The sequence below is a fragment of the Triticum aestivum genome, chromosome 6D (genome assembly GCF_018294505.1).
Source record: "Triticum aestivum cultivar Chinese Spring chromosome 6D, IWGSC CS RefSeq v2.1, whole genome shotgun sequence".
Lineage (NCBI taxonomy): Eukaryota > Viridiplantae > Streptophyta > Magnoliopsida > Poales > Poaceae > Triticum > Triticum aestivum.
In genome coordinates this window covers 67374919-67397097 of record NC_057811.1, presented here as the reverse complement: position 1 = coordinate 67397097, position 22179 = coordinate 67374919, and positions in this window count along the sequence as shown.

Sequence of the window (22179 nt, the reverse complement as noted above, 5' to 3'; positions counted from 1 at the left end):
TGAAGTATTCCCTGATTCACCTCCAATATTCTGTCTTAGGCACATATATGCCAACTTCCAATCAGCTGGTTACAGAAGCAAAGAACTAAAGAAGTGTGTTGATGTTGGGTAACGTAGTAATTTCAAAAAAATTCCTACGCACACGCAAGATCATGGTGGTGCATAGCAACGAGAGGGGAGAGTGTCGTCCACGTACCCTCGTAGACCGTAAACGGAAGCGTTATGACAACGCGGTTGATGTAGTCGTGCGTCTTCACGATTGACCGATCCTAGTACCGAACGTACGGCACCTCCGCGATCTGCACACGTTCAGCTCGGTGACGTCCCACGAACTCACGATCCAGTAGAGCTTTGAGGGAGAGTTTCGTCAGCACGACGGCGTGATGATGGTGATGATGAAGCTACCGACGCAGGGCTTCGCCTAAGCATCGCTACGATATGACCGAGGTGGATTTTGGTGGAGGGGGCACCGCACACGGCTAAGAGATCAGTGATCAACTTGTGTCTCTGGGGTGCCCCTTCCCCCGTATCTAAAGGAGTGGAGGAGGGGGAGGAGGCCGGCCTCCTAGGCGCGCCCCAAGGGGAGTCCTATTCCCACTGGGAGTAGGATTCCACCCCTTCCATGAGTAGGAGTAGGAGGGAAGGAAGGAGGAGAGAGGGGGAAGGAAAAAGGGGGGCGCTGCCGCCCCTTCCTTGTCCAATTCGGACTAGAGGGGGAGGGGGCCCGCGGCCTGCCCTGGTCGCCAAAGCTGTCAGGACCCCGATCCTAAGTCACACTGATCTAGCAGGTAACACATCATATCACATTGCGGCCTCACGCACGGTATTCCCACGGGCGCCACCTTACCTGTCCCGGGACCGTTTGCGCCTTTTGGCTCACGTATATGATAGTGTCGCTAGCATCCATATGATAGAGAACCTGGGCCGACATGACTAGTCGTGAACCCAAAGTGGCGCTAACTTACGGGGACAGGCATACATGAACCAGCATCGAACGTGTCGGTCATCCGCGTGTGAATCCGGGCTGTAGCAACTGGGCTAACAGGACTCCGGGAACCCGGGCTGTAGCAGGCTAGCAGGACTCCGGAAGTCACCGCCTGACATTTCCCCGAAGGGACAGACACAGGAACGAAGTGGATCACATGCCGGCCAGTCTAAGTGTTCCGGAGCAGTATTAACTGGGCTAGCAGGACTCCGGTAAACCGGGCTGTAGCAGACTACCATGGCTCAGTGGAAGCACTAGACTACATTTCCCCATAAGAGAGGCTACCAAGGATAAACAACTAGGCTGTCGGATCCCAAACATACCAAGCATTTCAATCATACACACAATATGCCCGATATGTGTAAATACAACATGGCACCACAACAAAACTCTACGACTCAAAGTATTTATTCATTAGGCTCCGAAGAGCCAGATATTACAAACGTGGGTCTGATGACCCAACATACAGAGCATACAAGCATCAAGCACATGCGGAAGCTTAACTTGTCTGAGTACAGACAACTACACATGAAAAGGGCTGAGAAGCCTGACTATCTACAAGACCCTGCCGAGGGCGCGCACAAGATCGTAGCTGAGGTAACAAGCTAAACGTCGAAGTCCACGCGGAACTACTAGCGAGACTGAAGTCTCTCTGCAAAAACATAAATTGAGGAAACGTGAGTACAAATGTACAAAGCAAGACTTACATCAGAACTAGCTACATATGCATCAGTATCAACAAAGGGGGTGGTGGGGTTTAGCTGCAGCAAGCCAGCTTTGACTCAGTGGCTATCCTGAACTACGGCCGCAAGTAACTCTTTTGAGGTGGCGCACATGAGTCCACATATTCACCAGTCAATACACCACTATGGATCCCCTCCCGTCTCCCTACGATAACGCCATCCATAGCACTCAAGCTTATCTTGCGCATTTTAGAGGATCCACTTTCACTTGTCTATGAACTGTTATAGGCAACCCAGAGGTCCTTTACCGCGGACGCGGCTATTCAAATAGATGATGTTAACCCTGCAGGGGTGTACTTCTTCACACACGCTCTCACCACTTACCGCCGTTTACACGACATGTACTCGGTAACCTTCAAGCGGAAGCCCAACGAGGGCGTCGGCCACGGCCTACCTAAACACTCAAGTCTCTAGTCCAGGTTTATCGCCTATTCAGGTTCCATCCGCAAGGAGTCCGGCCGAGGTTTCCACATACGGCCCCAAACGATGTGTACAGGGTTCCGCGAAAGCAAACGGGCGCCCGGCATACCCGGCCACGTGCCTACCGCATCACAGCCCACCCGCGCACGGCCTCCAGCATACTACAAACACCAGAAATTACATGCAACTCCTGGACAGAGGACAAGGGTGGTTAAGAAGCCGAGAGAGTCAATTAAGGATCCAAATGTGTGGTAGTAGCTGTTCATGGATCACAAACACAGAACTTAGTTCGTCAGGACGGTTTCAATGAGACAACCCACCATGTACTCCTACATGGCCTCTCACTGCTACCTTTACCAAATCGTGTTCACACACTTAGCTCTCAACAGTAGGACATGTTCACCACATTCCAATTCATCCCCGATGAATTGGACCTAACTCAACTGCTTGTGGGTTTCATCTATTTACTATGACAATGACAGGTCATGCAGAGGAAAGGGGTTCAACTACCGCATCATGTAACAGTTGAATCGTTGTTGTCCTAATGCAGTAAAAGAGAGCAGAAGCGGGAGAGTGGGATTGTTTTAGAATGAACAAGGGGGTTTTGCTTGCCTGGCACTTCTGAAGATAGTATAGTTCTTCATCGGTGTCATCGATCTCATCGTCGGAACACGTGTATCGAGAGGGGACAACTACCGGCAACAGAGAAGGAACACAATCAATGCAATGCACAATATGATGCATGATCATGACATGGCAAAATGAGTGTGTTGGGCTAATGCAACTACAACCAGATGGGTTTGAGCCATTTTGAACCAAAGGTTCAAAGTTCAAACTCATCTGTGATCTTAAATAGTGCCTTATCATGTTTTGCACTAAACAGCAAGTTAACCTTTTTAAACATGCATGAAACCAGTACAAATGGATAGATTGGATTTTTCTGATCATTTTTCATATATAACACTTTGCATTTGGAGTTACATATTAATTTCTATGATTTTTAGAAGTTAGCACTATTTTCTGGAATTTCCTGAATAAGAATAAATCCAAAAAATAATTAACATCGTCAGCACTGCGTCATTGTGACGTCAGCGGTCAAGGGGGACGGTCCAGGTCAAGCCTGACCAGTGGGTCCCGCGTGGTTAGTGGTTACCCTTCCTCTCTCCACCAAGGCCCATGAGGCCCATTACACTCCCCGGGGGGTTCCGGTAACCCCCTAACACTTCGGTATTCGTCCAAACTCACTCGGAACCCTTCCGAAGTCCAAACATAGTCATCCAATATATCGATATTTATGTCTCAACCATTTCGAGACTCCTCGTCATCTCCGTGATCATATCCGGGACTCCGAACTACCTTCGGTACATCAAAACACATAAACTCATATTACCGATCGTCACCGAACGTTAAGCGTGCGGACCCTACGGGAACCATGTAGACATGACCGAGACGCGTCTCTGGTCAATAACCAATAGCGGAACCTGGATGCTCATATTGGCTCCCACATATTCTACGAAGATCTTTACCGGTCAAACCGCATAACAACATACGTTGTTCCCTTTGTCATCGGTATGTTACTTGCCCGAGATTCGATCGTCGCTATCTCAATACCTAGTTCAATCTCGTTACTGGCAAGTCTCTTTACTCGTTCCGTAATGCATCATCCCACAACTAACTCATTAGTCACATTGCTTGCAAGGCTTATAGTGATGTGCATTACCGAGAGGGCCCAAAGATACCTCTCCGACAACCGGAGTGACAAATCCTAATCTCGATCTATGCCAACTCAACAAGTACCATCGGAGACACCTGTAGAGCACCTTTATAATCATCCAGTTATATTGTGACGTTTGGTAGCATACAAAGTGTTCCTCCGGTATTCGGGATTCGCATAATCTCATAGTCATAGGAACATGTATAAGTCATGAAGAAAGCAATAGCAACATACTAAATGATCAAGTGCTAAGCTAACAGAATGGGTCAAGTCAATCACATCATTCTCTAATGATGTGATCCCGTTAATCAAATGACAACTCATGTCTATGGCTAGGAAACTTAACCATCTTTGACTCAACGAGCTAGTCAAGTAGAGGCATACTAGTGACACTCTATTTGTCTATGTATTCACACATGTACTAAGTTTCCAGTTAATACAATTCTAGCATGAATAATAAACATTTATCATGATATAAGGAAATATAAATAACCACTTTCTTATTGCCTCTAGGGCATATTTCCTTCAGTCTCCCACTTGCACTAGAGTCAATAATCTAGATTACACAGTAATGATTCTAACATCCATGGAGTCTTGGTGCTGATCATGTTTTGCTCGTGAGAGAGGCTTAGTAACCGGGTCTACAACATTCAGATCTGTATGTATCTTGCAAATCTCTATGTCTCCCTCCTTGACTTGATCGCGGATGGAATTGAAGCGTCTCTTGATGTGCTTGGTTCTCTTGTGAAATCTGGATTCCTTTGCCAAGGCAATTGCACCAGTATTGTCACAAAAGATTTTCATTCGACCCGATGCACTAGGTATGGCACCTAGATCGGATATGAACTCCTTCATCCAGACTCCTTCATTTGCTGCGTCTGAAGCAGCTATGTACTCTGCTTAGATCCCGCCATGACGCTTTGCTTAGAACTGCACCAACTAACAGCTCCACCATTCAATATAAATAGGTATCCGGTTTGTGACTTAGAGTCATCCGGATCAGTGTCAAAGCTTGGATCGACATAACCATTTACGACGAGCTCTTTGTCACCTCCATAAACGAGAAACATATCCTTAGTCCTTTTAAGGTATTTTAGGATGTTCTTGACCGCTGTCCGGTGATCCACTCCTGGATTACTTTGGTACCTCCCTGCTAAACTTATAGCAAGGAACACATCAGGTCTGGTACATAGCATTGCATACATGATAGAGCCTATGGCTTAAGCTTAGGGAATACCTTTCATTTTCTCTCTATCTTCTGCAGTGGTCGGGCATTGAGTCTGACTCAACTTCACACCTTGTAACACAGGCAAGAACCCTTTGTTTGCTTGATCCATTTTGAACTTCTTCATAACTTTATCAAGGTATTTACTTTGTGAAAGTCCAATTAAGCGTCTTGATCTATCTCTATAGATCTTGATGCCCAATATATAAGTAGCTTCACCGAGGTCTTTCATTGAAAAACACTTATTCAAATTTCCTTTTATGCTATCCAGAAATTCTATATCATTTCCAATCAACAATTTGTCATCGACATATAATATTAGAAATGCTACAGAGCTCTCACCCACTTTCTTGTAAATACAGGCTTCTCCAAAAGTCTGTATAAAACTATATGCTTTGATCACACTATCAAAACGTTTATTCCAACTCCGAGATGCTTGCACCAGTCCATAGATGGATCGCTGGAGCTTGCACACTTTGTCAGCATCCTTTGGATCGATAAAACCTTCAGGTTGCTTCATATACAACTCTTCTTCCAGAAATCCATTCAGGAATGCAGTCTTTACATCCATTTGCCAAATTTCATAATCATAAAATGCAGCAATTGCTAACATGATTCGGACGGACTTAAGCATCGCTATGGGTGAGAAGGTCTCATCGTAGTCAACTCCTTGAACATGTCGAAAACCTTTCGCAACAAGTCGAGCTTTGTAGACAGTAACATCACCGTCAGCGACAGTCTTCTTCTTGAAGATCCATTTATTCTCGATGGCTTGCCAATCATTGGGCAAGTCAACCAAAGTCCACACTTTGTTCTCATACATGGATCCCATCTCATATTTCATGGCCTCAAGCCATTTTGCGGAATCTAGGCTCATCTTCGCTTCCTCATAGTTCGTAGGTTCATCATGGTCAAGTAACATGACCTCCAGAACAGGATTACCGTACCACTATGGTGCGGATCTTACTCTGGTTGACCTACGAGGTTTGGTAGAAACTTGATCTGAAGTTACACGATCATCATCATTAGCTTCCTCACTAATTGGTGTATGAGTCACAGGAACAGATTTCTGTGATGAACTACTTTCCAATAAGGGAGCAGGTACAGTTACCTCATCAAGTTCTACTTTCCTCCCACTCACTTCTTTCAAGAGAAACTCCTTCTCTAGAAAGGATCCATTATTAGCAACGAATGTCTTGCCTTCGGATCTGTGATAGAAGGTGTACCCAACAGTCTCCTTTGGGTATCCTATGAAGACACATTTCTCTGATTTGGGTCCGAGCTTATCAGGTTGAAGCTTTTTCACATAAGCATCGCTGCCCCAAACTTTAAGAAACGACAACTTTGGTTTCTTGCCAAACCATAGTTCATAAGGTGTCGTCTCAACAGATTTAGATGGTGCCATATTTAACGTGAATGCAGCCGTCTCTAAAGCATAACCCCAAAACGATAGCGGTAAATCAGTAAGAGACAGCATAGATCGCACCATATCCAGTAAAGTACGATTACGACGTTCGGACACACCATTACGTTGTGGTGTTCTGGGTGGCGTGAGTTGCGAAACTATTCCACATTGTTTCAAATGAAGACCAAACTCGTAACTCAAATATTCTTCTCCACGACCAGATCGTAGAAACTTTATTTTCTTGTTACGATGATTTTCCACTTCACTATGAAATTCTTTGAACTTTTCAAATGTTTCAGACTTATGTTTCATTAAGTAGATATACCCATATTTGCTCAAATCATCTGTGAAGGTGAGAAAATAACGATACCTGCCGCGAGCCTCAACATTCATCGGACCACATACATCAGTATGTATGATTTCCAACAAATCTGTTGCTCGCTCCATTGTTCCGGAGAACGGAGTTTTAGTCATTGCCCATGAGGCATGGTTCGCAAGTACCAAGTGATTCATAATCAAGTGATTCCAAAAGTCCATCAGAATGGAGTTTCTTCATGCGCTTTACACCAATATGACCCAAACGGCAGTGCCACAAATAAGTTGCACTATCATTATCAACTCTGCATCTTTTGGCTTCAATATTATGAATATGTGTATCACTACTATCGAGATTCATCAAAAATAGACCATTCTTCAAGGGTGCATGACCATAAAAGATATTACTCATATAAATAGAACAACCATTATTCTCTTATTTAAATGAATAACCGTCTCGCATCAAACAAGATCCAGATATAATGTTCATGCTCAACGCTGGCACCAAATAACAATTATTTAGGTCTAAAACTAATCCCGAAGGTAGATGTAGAGGTAGCGTGCCGACCGCGATCACATCGACTTTGGAACCATTTCCCACGTGCATCGTCACCTCGTCCTTAGCCAATCTTCGCTTAATCTGTAGTCCCTGTATCGAGTTGCAAATATTAGCAACAGAACCAGTATCAAATACCCAGGTGCTACTGCGAGCATTAGTAAGGTACACATCAATAACATGTATATCACATATACCTTTGTTCACCTTGCAATCCTTCTTATCCGCCAAATACTTGGGGCAGTTCCGCTTCCAGTGACCAGTCCCTTTGCAGTAGAAGCACTCAGTCTCAGGCTTAGATCCAGACTTGGGTTTCTTCACTTGAGCAGCAACTTGCTTGCCGTTCCTCTTGAAGTTCCCCTTCTTCCCTTTACCCTTTTTGTTGAAACTGGTGGTCTTGTTGACCGTCAACACTTGATGCTCCTTCTTGATTTCTACCTCCGCAGCCTTTAGCATCGGGAAGAGCTTGGGAATTGTCTTATCCATCCCTTGCATGTTATAGTATCACGAAGCTCTTGTAGCTTGGTGGCAGTGATTGAAGAATTCTGTCAATGACACTATCATCCGGAAGATTAACTCCCAGTTGAATCAAGTGATTGTTATACCCAGACATTTTGAGTATATGCTCACTGACAGAACTATTCTCCTCCATCTTGCAGCTGTAGAACTTATTGGAGACTTCATATCTCTCAATCCGACATTTGCTTGAAATATTAACTTCAACTCCTGGAACATCTCATATGCTCCATGACGTTCAAAACGTCGTTGAAGTCCCGGTTCTAAGCCGTAACGCATGGCACACTAAACTATCGAGTAGTCATCAGCTTTGCTCCGCCAGACATTCATAACATCTGGTGTTGCTCCTGCAGCGAGTTTGGCACCTAGCGGTGCTTCCAGGACGTAATTATTCTGTGCAGCAATGAGGATAATCCTCAAGTTACGGACCCAGTCCGTGTAGTTGCTACCATCATCTTTCAACTTAGCTTTCTCTAGGAACGCATTAAAATTCAACGGAACAACAACACGGGCCATCTATCTACAACAACATAGACATGCAAAATACTATCAGGTACTAAGTTCATGATAAATTAAAGTTCAATTAATCAAATTACTTAAGAACTCCCACTAAGATAGACATCCCTCTAATCATCTAAGTGATCACGTGATCCAAATCAACTAAACCATGTCCGATCATCACGTGAGATGGAGTAGTTTTCAATGGTGAACATCACTATGTTGATCATATCTACTATATGATTCACGCTCGACCTTTCGGTCTCAGTGTTCCGAGGCCATATCTGCATATGCTAGGCTCGTCAAGTTTAACCCGAGTATTCTGCATGTGCAAAACTGGCTTGCACCCGTTGTACGTGAACGTAGAGCTTATCACACCCGATCGGCACGACGAACTTTCGCAACGGTGCATACTCAGGGAGAACACTTATACCTTGAAATTTAGTGAGAGGTCATCTTATAATGCTACCGTCGATCTAAGCAAAATAAGATGCATAAAAGATAAACATGACATGCAATCAATATAAGTGATATGATATGGCCATCATCATCTTGTGCCTTTGATCTCCATCTCCAAAGCACCGTCATGATCACCATCGTCACCGGCGCGACACCTTGATCTCCATCGTAGCATCGTTGTCGTCTCGCCAACTATTGCTTCTACGACTATCACTACCGCTTAGTGATAAAGTAAAGCAATTACATGGCTATTGCATTTCATGCAATAAAGCGACAACCATATGGCTCCTGCCAGTTGCCGATATCTCTGTTACAAAACAAGATCATCTCATTCAATAAAATTTAGCATCATGTCTTGACCATATCACATCACAGCATTCCCTGCAAAAACAAGTTAGACATCCTCTACTTTGTTGTTGCAAGTTTTACGTGGCTGCTACGGGCTGAGCAAGAACCGTTCTTACCTACGCATCAAAACCACAGTGATATTTCGTCAAGTATGTGCTGTTTTAACCTTCACAAGGACCAGGCGTAGCCACACTCGATTCAACTAAAGTTGGAGAAACTGACACCCGCCAGCCACCTGTGTGCGAAGGATGTCGGTAGAACCAGTCTCGCGTAAGCGTACGCGTAATGTCGGTTCGGGCCGCTTCATCCAACAATACTGCCGAATCAAAGTATGACATGCTGGTAAGCAGTATGACTAGTATCGCCCACAACTCACTTGTGTTCTACTCGTGCATATAACATCTACGCATAAACCTGGCTCGGATGTCACTGTTGGGTAACGTAGTAATGGTGATGGTGATGCATTGCAACGAGAGGGGAGAGTGTCGTCCACGTACCCTCGTAGACCATAAGCGAAAGCGTTATGACAACGCGGTTGATGTAGTCGTACGTCTTCATGATCGAATGATCCTAGTACCGAACATACGACACCTCCGGGATCTGCACACGTTCAGCTCGGTGACGTCCCACAAACTCACGATCCAGTAGAGCTTCGAGGGAGAGTTCCGTCAGCACGACGGCGTGATGACGGTGATGATGAAGCTATCGACGCAGGGCTTCACCTAAGCACCGCTATGATATGACCGAGGTGGATTATGGTGGAGGGGGGCACCGCACACGGCTAAGAGATCAATGATCAACTTGTGTCTCTGGGGTGCCCCCTCCCCCGCATATAAAGGAGTGGAGGACGGGGAGGAGGCCGGCCTCCTAGGCGCGCCCCAAGGGGAGTCCTACTCCCACCGGGAGTAGGATTCCACCCCTTCCATGAGTAGGAGTAGGAGGGAAGGAAGGAGGAGAGAGGGGGAAGGAAAAAGGGGGGCACCCCCCTTCCTTGTCCAATTCGGACTAGAGGGTGAGGGGGCGCGCGGCCTGCCATGGCCGCCCCTTCCTCTCTCCACCAAGGCCCATGAGGCCCATTACACTCCCCGGGGCATTCCGGTAACCCCCCGGTACTCCGGTATTCGTCCAAACTCACTCAGAACCCTTCCGAAGTCCAAACATAGTCATCCAATATATCGATCTTTATGTCTCGACCATTTCGTTGTGATGTTTGGTAGCACACAAAGTGTTCCTCCGGTATTCGGGAGTCGCATAATGTCATAGTCATTGGAACATGTATAAGTCATGAAGAAAGCAACACACTACAAAAAAAGACACATCCGTGACATTTTGGGCCGAACGAATTTTTTTCTGTCAAACTTATGACACTTCTATGACGATAATTGTGACAAAGCCCGGTATCATCATAGATGTGGTGGGGTCCTACTTCCATGACAAAAAATCATGACAGAAAATGGGCTTTTCGTCCTGGGCGGGCCGGAGACGCAGCTGCATGACATTCTCTGGGCCGTGCATGATGGAAAAACCGTGGTAGAAGCGAGGGCGAGGAAAATATCAGGGTGTTCCAGGTTACGATGGGTGGTCGGGGCCGAGCGATGCGCGTTTCTCTCGTACACGCACGCGCGTGGTGCGAGGCGTGGGCTCTAACTGAACCGAGCGAGGCGTTGGGCTCTAACTGAACCCGAGCGATTGCACTGCAGGCTACGCGTTACTGAACCCGAGCGATCGATCGATGGCTGTTAACTGAACCCGATCGAGCGATTCCTTCGCTACTGCTGCTAACTGAAGCCGATCGCTGCTGCCTCTGGATGAACAGTGAGCGTTGCTGGGGGGTTTGGATGAACAGTCCCCGGTGGGGGTGGATGAACAGGACCCCGTGGTGTTGCCTCTGGATGAACAGGACCCCGATCGATCGAGCCGGTTGGGGCTGGATGAACAGGACCCCGTGGAGGGCAGGATGAACAGGACCACCCGTGGAGGGCAGGATGAACAGTAGACGGTGGAGGGCTGGATGAACAGTAGCCCGTGGAGGGGTGGTTGAACAGGAGCCCGTGGAGAGGGCTGGTTGAACAGTAGCCGGTGGAGTAGCGCGCGGTGGAGGCTGGATGAACAGGAGCCCGTGGATGAACAGTCGCAGGTGGAGGCTGGAGGAGGTCGACGGTGGATGAACAGTAGCCCGTGGAGGCTGGAGGGGGCCGACGGTGGAGATGAACAGTATCCCGTGGAGTCCCGTTTTGCGGTACGCCACACCCCTCCCGATGAACAGGACCCCCGTTTCGACCGTAGCGCTCCAACACAAGTCCGTTTCCTCCGTTTTGCGGTACGCCACACCCCTCCCGATCAACAGGACCCCCGTTTCGACCGTAGGAGGTCCGTTTCCTCCGTTTTGCGGTACGCCAGACCCCTCCCGATGAACAGGATCCCGTTTCGAACGTGGCGGTCGAACACAAGGCCGTTTCCTCCGTTCTGCGGTACGCCAGGCCTCGTTTCCATCGGCTGTTCCGTCCAAGCCCTCCCGATGAACACGACGACGCATTCCGTTCCGACCCAGCCGGTTGGCTCCCCATGAACACGACGACGCTGTTTCTCCGTTCTGACCCAGCCATGTACACGAGCCCTGGCCGTACGTACGCGCGAGTAGGCGTTCGAGACCCCGCCCGTATGTACGTACGTGGCCGTATTTACTTTCTTGCACCCTGGCCGCTGTACGTACGTGTACATGCTACGTGCGCGCCTCTACTACGACACGTGCGCGCCTCTACATCGACCAGTATGTACGTACACGTTCGCGACCAGAATGACAACGCTACGTACGCTTCGACCAGGTGGGTCCCGACTGTCAGGCACTTCCTTGCGTGCGAAGATGTAGCTGGTGGGTCCCAGCAGTCAGGGGGGCGAATCGTTTTTTTTTTTGCCCGGACGCACTTCCTTGCGTGCGAAGATGTAGCTGGTGGGTCCCAGCAGTCAGGGGGAAACGTTTTTTTCGCGAAATACGGTGGCCCGTCCGGTGGGTCCCCGCTGTCAGGTGGAGGAATAATTATTTTGCGCGTAATAAGGAGGCACTTCCTTGCTGCGGCCGTGGACCCAGCTGTCAGCCTCTCCACGTACAGTCCACGTCCGATGGAAGCCGTTCCTTGACCACGTTGACCACGCCGCGCCGAGAGCACCAGGGCGGTGGACGACGGCGAGGCCTAGGAAGGGGACGACGCGGAGCCGGGGAAGACGCGGCAGTGGAAGCCCGCGCGGAGAGGAGTACGAGGGTTCACTGGTTCGGCTGCGGTGTGAGGCTGCCGTCGCCGCAGGGCCTGGCCAGCGGTGGGAATAGTAGGGGGCGGTGAGGCCTCCGCGGCAGCACAGCCAGCCACGGGAGGCAGGAGCATGCGGCACGACCGGCGCTGCTTTGGGCGGCTGGAGCAACAAGACCAGAGGTTGAAGAAGCACTACGGCCGTTGGATGGACATCGTATGGTCACTGGAGCTAGAATCGTTCATATTGACTAAGTTGACAAAGCCCTCCATCCCCATCAACTTAGTAGGCCCACAAGTCAGCGTCCCACCAAGGTGGGTCTCAACCAGCAGGCGGAGTATTCATTTTTTTGTGCGTAATAAGGAGGCACTTCCAGTGGGTCCGAGCTGACAGCGGGGGGAACGTTTTTTTCGCGCAATACGGTGGCCCGTCCGGTGGGTCCCAGCAGTCAGGGGGCAAACGTTTTTTTCGCGAAATACGGTGGCCCGTCCGGTGGGTCCCTGCTGTCAGGTGGAGGAATCATTATTTTCCGCGTAATAAGGAGGCACTTCCTTGCTGCCGTCGTGGACCCAGCTGTCAGCCTCTCCACGTACAGTCCACGTCCGATGGAAGCCGTTCCTTGACCACGTTGACCACGCCGCGCCGAGAGCACCAGGGCGGTGGACGACGGCGAGGCCTAGGAAGGGGACGACGCGGAGCCGGGGAAGACGCGGCAGTGGAAGCCCGCGCGGAGAGGAGTACGAGGGTTCACTGGTTCAGCTGCGGTTTGAGGCTGCCGAAGCCGCGGAATAACATGGGGTGTGGGTGAGTAGAGGGATGGCCTGGCCAGCGGTGGGAGTAGTAGGGGGCGGTGAGGCCTCCGCGGCATCACAGCCGGCCACGGGAGGCAGGAGCACGCGGCACGACCGGCGCTGCTTTGGGCGGCTGGAGCAAGAAGACCAGAGGTTGAAGAAGCACTACGGCCGTTGGATGGACATCGTACGGTCACTGCAGCTAGAATCGTTCATATTGACTAAGTTGACAAAGCCCTTGGTACGCGTCAACTTAGTAGGCCCACAGGTCAGCTTCCGAAACGGTGCGCCCCAGATGTCAGGGGGAGGAATCATTTTTTGGGCGGGTGAAGCTAGAATATCCGAGATTGAAGAAGAAGCACGGCATCCGTTGGATGGACATCCAACGGCCACTGCTGCTAGAACCGTGTGTTGACTATAATAAGTTGACAAAGCCTTGCATACGCGTCAACTTCTTTTTTTAGGGGACGCGTCAACTTAGTAGGCCCACAAGTGTGTGGGAGAGAACTTATAGCCCATTTGCGATTTGTAAGAATGTACAGCCCATTTTTGAATTCTAATGGAATTTACTACAGCCCATTTACAGTTTGTTAAAAGTACAACCCATTTTCTAGCTAGGACAACGATTAATAATTTCAACCAACCGTTCAAGACAGAATTCAATAAAATTTCCCACATTTTGATGGGATCCGAAATATTTTTATCCCGAAATTTCTAGTCAGATTAAATATAAATTTGTATTACGTAAAAATCTAACGAAACATTGCGCGCGCAACAATTAAAAATTAAGATTTTCAAAATCCATAAATAATATTTTATAAACTAATTCCGTGCTTGGTGCATTTTTTATAGTTACTGCCCAGTTTTTATAATTACATCCCATTTATTATTTTTTAAAGCCCATTTTCCTGTTAAGCCTAATGCATCCCTCCTAGGAAAGATTTGCAGCCCAGCGGGGCGGAGAATAACAAGTTGACCTTGCCTGGGTATTCCTCAAAAAAACGTATAGCTGGGCTAGCCATTTTCATCTTGAAAAAAATTAATATCTGGGCTGGATATCTGTCCTGGGCTAGACGGGCCACAGCCCGCCCAGTTAATACCCTGCTCTCCTCTGAACAACAACGAAAACATCGCCAAGAAAAACTCTGCAGTGCTCACGCCTCAAAAACACAAATACTGCTCGAGCTGCTTGGTCCCAGCTGTCGGCCGCACCTTGTGCAATTCTCTCGTTTATTGACTACATAGGTTGACAATGGTGTGGGACCGTGATGTCAGGAAACCAGGAGGAAGCAAAAAAATATAGTTGTACATAATAAGGAGGCACTTGCGTACGTACGGCTATGGCCCTAGTGGGTCCCTACTGTCAACCAGTCAAAATAAAGTCATCTCCTGAATCCTCATGTTCATTGACCATGTTAACAATGCTCGGCGCCACGGCGAGCGCAACAACTCGAAGGACGACGGAGAGGGCCTCGCGGGCCCTACGGATGGTCTGATACAGCGCCCGCTGCTCATTCAGGAAGCCAGGATCATCGGACACCTATGAGCACCTTCGAGAGACTGAGACGGCATGAAACGGTAAGGCCGCGCTTGGGAGCTCTGGTTTATTTCACAACTGTATTAAGATACAAGTGTAATTTACTCGTCATCGGAAACAACGCGTAAAATACAGGCGTAATGAAACCGAGGGCCCGAGGTCTGTAAGTAAAACCGGCGGGTTACGCGTGTAATTTGAGAGACCGGTGTATATTTTACTAGTCGAAATCGACCAACCAAGCGCTTCGCCCGAGACCATCTGCTTTTATTTACAAGCGTCAGTTTTACAAGCGGTTTTGGTTGGAAAACGACGATCCAATCACGGCCTAAGATGATGAGTTGGTCGGAAGATCATATGGTTTCACGTCTAACCTACCCGACTTGTCGTATAGGCTATGAATGAAACATAAGACGATGAACTTCTTAAGCACGGAAACAACAGAAGAGGATGATCTTCCTAACAAGCAAATCACTGGCATTAGATCGACATGCAAAACAATACGAAGCATTATTCTCAGGAGGCACGGTGAACAGCTCGTGATGCCGCATGCCACAACATTCCAAGCTCAACTTTGCAATCAAACACAAGGCCTGGCATTACATAGACAATATTCAGAACAAACTCTTAAAATATCTTACATAAGTCAACATTCATGTGACTATGCATCTCAGCAGAGTAAATATTTACTTCTGAACTGAAGACAGGAATAGGAAGAAACGATCGACGTTGCTCACAGCAAAGGGCGTCCCACTCAAAAATATCAAATGCATGTCTTCTGGCTAACATCAATCAGCAAAAATTGACAAGGTTTTCCAATTCCAATATATTAAACTAATGTCAACTTTGACAAGCTTTTCCCATTCAAAATATGTAATGCCTATGATTGTGGAACGGGCAGGGTTTGTCATCAGTTTGTCATCTGATAGTCCGGTGGCTCAAGGTGACGACGAATGATTAGAGAACCATTCGATGTATTGTGCATGATGAAGTATTATTATGGAGGACACGAACCATCTGAACATTTTGTGCAGTTCCACTAAAATCAAGCTGAGCATCCCTGTGGATTTCGTATTTATATGCTGCCAGAAAACAAAGACACATCAGCACACACATGAATATTGGCCCCAGTGTCAACCCACCAATCGGTGGACTAACAAACTGAAAGTACGGTAAACAGATTACCATACCCAGATGCCCCATCATTGTTGCTTAGAGTGACATTGACAGACTTGGAGTCCTGTCCTGGCTTCTTGGTACTTGTTTGGGCACTTGTTTGCCCAGTGTTCCTCCGAACCACAAGTAAAGCAGCCATCTCTGCAGACTAGTCATGTCACCAGCGTCTACTAATACTCTGTAAAGCTTCTCGATCATTCCTTGTGTAATGTAGCGCAAACAGTGACTGCTTCTTTCTGCAAAGTGGTAAGACCAACTGGACCCACTAATGCAGCAGTTTGCCTTAGACACATTGGCTCCTTTTGTGCAGTTCAACTAAAATCAAAGTCGGAATAAAACCGAGCTTTAATTTTGATATCCCTGTAAGCAACAAAAGGTATAAGGGAAACAATTACTGAGAAATAACGGTTGATGACTTGTACTCCCAGAAGAAAAACATCTACTGATCTACCTTATCTTAATGGGAAACAAAGCAGGAGAGTAGCAATTCTCAATCAGTGTGATTCATTCATATTAACTGAGACATTATCTTAACAATGCCTTGTTTCAACATGTATAAAGAACGACAAAGCAGAAAAGTATCATTCCTAAAACAATGCGACTGATTCATTTTAACAGAGACATTATCTTAACAATACCTTGGTTAAACATGTAGAAAGAACTACAAAGCAGGATAGTACCATTTGTAAAACACTGTAACTGATATATAATAACAGAGACATTATCTGAACAATACATTTCTTAAACATGTACTCCGGCCGATCCCTAACAGAAATGGTACTCCCGCCGATCCCTAACAAGTGTTGCAGTTTTGAACTAAGATTCAGTAGTTAATTCTGAGGAAAGTAGGTACTGACCTTTCAAGACCAAGATTTGAAACAACGCCTGAGGTGGATCTAAAAGAGATCTCAACACATATATGGAAATCCGGTCTCATTTTGTGCAGTTCCACCAAAATTAAGCGAAGCAAAATGTCGCAATAGCAACAAGTTGAATAGATATCCCTGTTTTAACAGAGGCAAAAAAGGAATCAATTACTGGCCAATAAAGGAGGATGAAACATGCGGCCACAAAAATGGTAATCCCGCCAATCCCTAACAAGTGTTGCAGTTTTGAAATAAGATTCAGTAGTTAATTCTGAGAGTGGCATTGCTTAATTTTACCAGCGGCATTAGATTAACAAAAAGCATAAACAGTTCCAGGGGAGAGTGGGCGCAACAACAACATGTGCTTCCATCTACTTATAAAGGGGGTGATGCAGAGTTTGTTGTAACAAAGCAACAAGCATAATGTCTGGGTTGGTCCCATTTTTGTTCACTACTTAATGGGAAAAGACAGCAATACAATAGCTTCAATTCAACATTTATTTAAAACAGTACCAATACAAGTAGCACAGCATCTCAAAACACACTGCACGATCATGTGGATGAAGGCAAGTACCAACCTGTCATGACGCACACAAGATCACGTACGAATCTGCCAACACGAATAGGAAATCCAATCTCGTTTTGTGCAGTTACTCTGAAATCAAGTAAAGTCGCCGGTGAGACATTTAAGTTTGCTATAGCAACAAGTTGAATAGATATCCCTGATTTAACAGAGGCAAAAAAGGAAACAATTACTGCCAATAAAGGAGGATGAAACATGCGGCCACAAAAAGAAGCATCTACCTTATCTTGATGGAAAACAAAGTATAGGACAGTAGCATTTCTAAAACGGTTGCATTGATTCATATTAACAGAGAAATTCTCTTAAAATAGTTCAGTAGTTAATTCTGAGAGTGGCATTGCTTAAAATACAATAGCTTCAATTCAACATTTATTTAAAACAGTACCAATACAAGTAGCACAACATCTCAAAACACACTGCACGATCATGTGGATGGGACATGGGACATGCCAGCACCATGTGCGTCCACACGTATAAATGGGTGATGCAGAGTATGTAGCCAAGCAGCATATCTGCGTTGGTCCCATATTTGTTCTCTTTGAAACTTTTTCCGATGTGAGGGCAGCAAATCTAGTCCTGCACAAACTACCCGACCCCCAGTTTCTTTCCCTTTTCAACAAAGAGTTGGGTTCCTTACAGATGTGTGTACTGGGTTACCCCCTTTTTCCCTTTTCGACCAACAAAGCGGCTGGATAGCTAGTCTATACTACTTTCCCTCCCTCCTTTCCTCATTGAACCACGTCCTAGATTCATGCTCCACCCCACCGCACCCTTCTTTCCTCTTTGAACCAAGACCTAGATTCGACTACAGAATCGAAAAAGATCAGCATGCAGCTAGACCAATGACGGTTTCAAAGAAACTTATACCTTAGGGTCGTCGGGATGTGGCAAGGCGTGCGGCGGGAGGTCGGATCTGCCCACACTACGTACGGCAGCGAGGAAGAAGGGGTCGGTGGCCCTCCCGCACAGGCGCTGGGTGAAAGAGAAAAGCGCAGCCGGCAGTGGATTGCCTCCCTCGCCGAAGGCGATAGAGTGAACGCTGCACCTCCTCCCCTTCCCGGTGCGACGGGATCCGGACGCCTCCTTCGCCAGCTGTCTGTGAGGGGGGTGAGAGAGACAGAGGCCACAACGCAGTCTTGTTTAGATCTGGTGAAGAGGGTGAGAGACAGTGAATATAGCAAACCCTAGCAAAGGAACGCTGAGCCTCCAGCGTGTATATATATATGTAGTGCGGCGAGAGTGTGGAGAGTGCAAACCCTAGCGAACAAGCGCTGAGGCTCCAGCTTATATATATACTGTAGTACGGACTGAGCTCCGGTGCCTTAACTGCACCTGCTTTTGGCTGTATGACAGGTGGGCCAGCCACATTTTGGGCCCACCTGTCATAAACCCAAAGGCAGGTGCACTAAAGTCAATGAAGCTGCGTCCATATAGTACTCGTGTATACGACTAATATATAGTGGAGTGGTTTTCTTATTCTCTCCATAACAATCGTTTTAAATTGTGTAAGTACGAAACGAAACTCTTTATTTAACGTACCAGTGAAGAAAACTACTACTCCCTCTGTTCCTAAATATTTGTCTTTCTAGAGATTTCAACAAATGACTACATACGGAGCAAAATGAGTGAATCTACACTGTAAAAAATGTCTATATACATCCGTATGTGGTAGTCCATTGCAAACCACTTGAAAGACAAATATTTAGGAACGGAGGGAGTACTTCCGATGAACTAACGATCCACGCGTCCTGGTCGCACTTCCTGTCCTTCACGTGCGGTACACTACCCTCCCTTAAGTGAACAACCACACATGCGCCAAATTATCGGAAACGTGTGAGAGTGTGTACAAATAAAGAATTTTAATTTCAATTATCGGAAAGGTTTGAGAGTATGTACAGTTTGCCCTCTCTAATAATTATGGTTTGTTGTGTTCGGCCTAAACTTGGTCAAACTTTACAAAGTTTGACTTCAGTCAAATCTAATATGCGGAGTAAATAAAAATGGAGGGCTACTACGTCCATCCGGGTTTTTAGTCCACACCATTTTTTAATCAAAGTTAATAGCTGGACAAATAAAATTACAGGGGAGCTGGAGACAAAGTTGTGAGAAGGCTTAGAAATCAATACAAAACTTATGCTCTTAGTACCAACGTCGATCCTTCTTCGAGGAAACATTTGGTTCATAGCCAATTGTGTGATAAAATTGCACCAACGTGAAAGACGACTGCGTCTCCAACGCAACCAAGGTGAACTGACGAAGGATATCATCTTTGTGGGTAACAAGCAAAGAGCACTGATGGAAGACAACTTGTTTTTCATTGAAAATCGATCAGCTTCACCAGCCGACGCAACCATGAGGCGCAACCATGAGCATCGATAGGTCATCGTGGTGATGCATCATCCATTTGGCATCAAGTTTGGGTGAGGCACCTATGAAGTTCGACAAATCCTCACTGTGGTCTGTTTCTTCTCAGTAGTCAAGCTCGAGGAAGGAAGAACCACGTGGCAGAGGACAGTGAGGCGGAACAACAATGGCCATCCAATTTTGTGCAGTTCCACTAAAATTGAGGAAGACATGCCCGGGTATGGAGATACGCATCGCTGTTTCCAAAAATATAAAAAAGGGATATAGTGTTGTTACTTTGTTTTACAAGATTAACAACGACATCTCAATTGTCAATAAGAATTATGAAAAGTACACCAACAAACAGAAGCATCATGATTATCTTGATGGGAACTAAACCAGGATACCCGAGAAAAAAAGCATTTCTTCATTTAACCAGTGATAGTATTAGATTAGCAGCAGCAATAGGAGCATATGGACAATGACCGCACAACCACCATGTACTTTTTGTCGAAACAAAATGTATACCTCCACCGAGGCATAAATCAGGACAACTTTTCGAGTGGCATTTCCTCTATAATAGTAGGTGATGTTGGACCAGCCGACGAACCCTAGCTACTATACATGGGGAGCTGGGGAGTAGTCGCATAGAAGAAAACCCGCATGCAGCGACCTGGGGAGCTGGACCAGTACAAGAAGTTATACCTCAGGTGGGCGAGATGTCGCTTAGGCGGGCGGGCGGGATCTGCCCACACGACGGCAGCGAACAAGGGCGCGGAGGACCTTCGTCCGCGCCAGCGCCGGCTCCGAGAGGACGGTGCGCATCGGCTTCCTCCATCGCCGACGGCGACAACGTCAACGCTGCACCTCCTCACCTCCCGCAGCGGACGGGATTCGGCCGGATCTGTGACCACCGGTGAGGAGAGAGATAGTGTGGACACTGTCATCTTGTTTTGATATGGAGAGGGTGAGAGAGCGAGACGCGAGAAACTCTATCAAACAAGAGGCTATAATGGAGTAAAACAATCTCTCCATAGCAGTGGTTTTAAATAGAATACGCGCGTTCCCGGAAAAAAGAAACGAAAACTGGCGGACAATTTTTTAACGTACCAAGAAAGAAAACTCGATCAAAAACACGCCCCCGCTTCCAGGTCGCGAGAGTCGTCGCGCACACACACATAGACATAGACATGCATATCCGTGTTTACGTAAAATTCCATTTCCATCTCCATCTCCAATCATATTTGTCCAACTGGCACATTATTTACGTTGTTAATTATATACGCGGCAATATTAACGTACAACATCTCTTGTTTGCGGGCGTCCGGACCGCTGCCACGGCCGCTCCTGACCAACCCGAACCCTCTTCATCACCCGCGCGTGCTTCCCGCCCGAAACGGTCAGTGCCGCATTCATGCCCGGCCAGAGCGGACGCGACCTCTCACTGGCGCCGGCATTGAAGCGGCGCGCCGGCCGAGAGAGCGTCGCCCGCGCCGCTTCCTGGTGCACGCGACTGCTCCGCGTTCAAAGGTCGCAATAGCCGGCCACAACATGCATGTAAAAAGTTCTTGGGAGTCCGTGCTACAGCTAGCTGTCCTCCCCAACTCGTCAATCTCTTCCAGTAGTACTAGTACTCCATGGCGCGATCCATCGACAAGCAGGCGGGAAAGTTATCGTATACTCGGTTTGCGGTGAGTGGCATGCCGAGCGACCGTGTGGGGTCGAGCCGTGGAGGAGGGTGAGACACGAACGCGACAGACGTGATTTAAACGTTGGTTTTGCTCGATGGCGCGATCCAACGAAACGAAACGTTGGTTTCTCTCCGTTTCCATTTTTTCTCCGGAAAAACGGAAACTTTCCACTCCATTTTCATTCCTACTCCAAGGTTGCCCCGTTACAACATTCCATCAAATACAAAGGAAAACTAACACGCATGCTGATGCATCTCAATGATTCACAGATCATAGCCAATATTTACTTCACAACTAAAGACAAAAGTTGTGAGAGCGTGTACGAAAGAAAAACTACTGATGGGGTCACTACGACTTAAACCCTAAACCCTAAACAGGATTTAATTTCCTGGCCAGGTAGAACCTGTCGAAGGAAAGACGGCTGGCACCCTCGGATCATACGATGCTTTTGTGCAGTTCCACTAAAATCGAGCTGAGCATCCCTGATGGCAAAGATATTGAAGAAGTGTGATTAGAATAATAGTACTGGCACTAGTTCATGAGACATAAACTCATCACAAGTAGAAGCCGGTAGAAGTAGAGAAAGATCGACATGGAGATGGAGCTACGTGGGGAGCTGCGGCAGTGGAGCAAGCCGGCTCCAAAAGGAAGATGGACTACCTGGGACGTCGGGCTGTAGCTAGAAGGGCGGTTGGGACGCGGCATCGGCCCATACCGCGGTGACCCCCGATTGGGACGCACCGACTGTGGATTTTCTCCCTCGCC